Below are 1,298 nucleotides of genomic sequence, written 5' to 3' on the forward strand. Positions count from 1 at the left end.
TTATTAGATATAGATATTAGAATACACTCTTTGTGCCGTTCCTCAGTGTTGGTTGCTCGTCAAACTTTGAACTACAATGTCTTACAGTGTCTTACTTCGTCATGATTGTTTTCCTCTGTCGTCCCCATGGTTTCTGGTTTGTTCAAGTTTTTTCTTGTTGGATTTTTGGATTCATTTCTGAGCTGTCTGTTTACCTTTCATGAAATTAACAAGAAACTGACCTCTGCCTCCCTGCCCCTGCATTTTGGTCCTCAAACCACAACCTAGAGAATATAGCTGGTTGTAGGCAGGGGCGCACAGGGGCCAGCACCCTCCAAACTGCCCCGGGCCCCTGGTATGGCCCAAAGATACCAAAGACAGGATGCTAAATCCATTACATCAGCCAAGAACGTAAACCTGACTGATCCCTGGGACCAATTTCTTTCTTCTACTGCTAGATTTATATCCAAACCAGTATTTTAAAGTGATGGCGATGCCCTTTGAGCTTAAATCACACCCTGATAGAATCCCATTTTCCATCTGTTTTATCGGCAGAGCCGTAAATGGATGACTTCATTAGTCAATGAATTAACTAAAGCCAAGTTTTGCTCTCTGGTGGAAAAACAATGCTTCGTGTCACTGATGATTTGGACATTAAAATAAATCCTTGAATTTTATCACATTCTGAGGGAGAAATGTTTAGATAATAAGGTTACATCACCCGAATAATGGAAATAATAAAGCATTATCTCTGAATACTGGTGAAGATTCTCAGTCATTCAGGATATAGTAATTCAAAAAAGTTTAAAAAGTAAAAAAAACAAACTAGTGGACTTTGTTTTCCAAGTGTGAAGATATTCTGCTTCCCATACAGGAAAATGTATCAATTCTGGATTAGCGTTGAGTTCCAAGAGGCATTACAGAGTAGCCCAAGAAAGGTTTTTTATGGCTTAGAAAACATGTAAATTGAACTGGACGAACATTTTTGGGAGTTGTTGAGATCTTTATTGGCCTGCAATACCCGATACTGACCTATGCCTCTGAAAAGGGAGTTGTTAGTGTCATTGTTGGCCTGGCTGACCAGGTGAAATGTTAAATGCAGAGAGTTCATTTCAATTTGCCCTGTACTTGTGACATTGTAATGACAATAAAAAACTGGGAAAACATAGACCTGAACTCCCCCTTGGAGTTCTATGGATCTAGAATCTGTCTATGGATTCCACATCTGCTTTTTCAGTCTGTGTTAAAGGTTTATCAGCTTCTGAACAAATGAAAGAAGCATCTTCTCTAAAAAAGTGATTTAGAGATGAGAGCAAACC

The sequence above is a fragment of the Cyprinodon variegatus genome, unplaced genomic scaffold, assembly GCF_000732505.1.
Source record: "Cyprinodon variegatus isolate N-32 unplaced genomic scaffold, C_variegatus-1.0 Scaffold1113, whole genome shotgun sequence".
Classification (NCBI taxonomy): domain Eukaryota; kingdom Metazoa; phylum Chordata; class Actinopteri; order Cyprinodontiformes; family Cyprinodontidae; genus Cyprinodon; species Cyprinodon variegatus.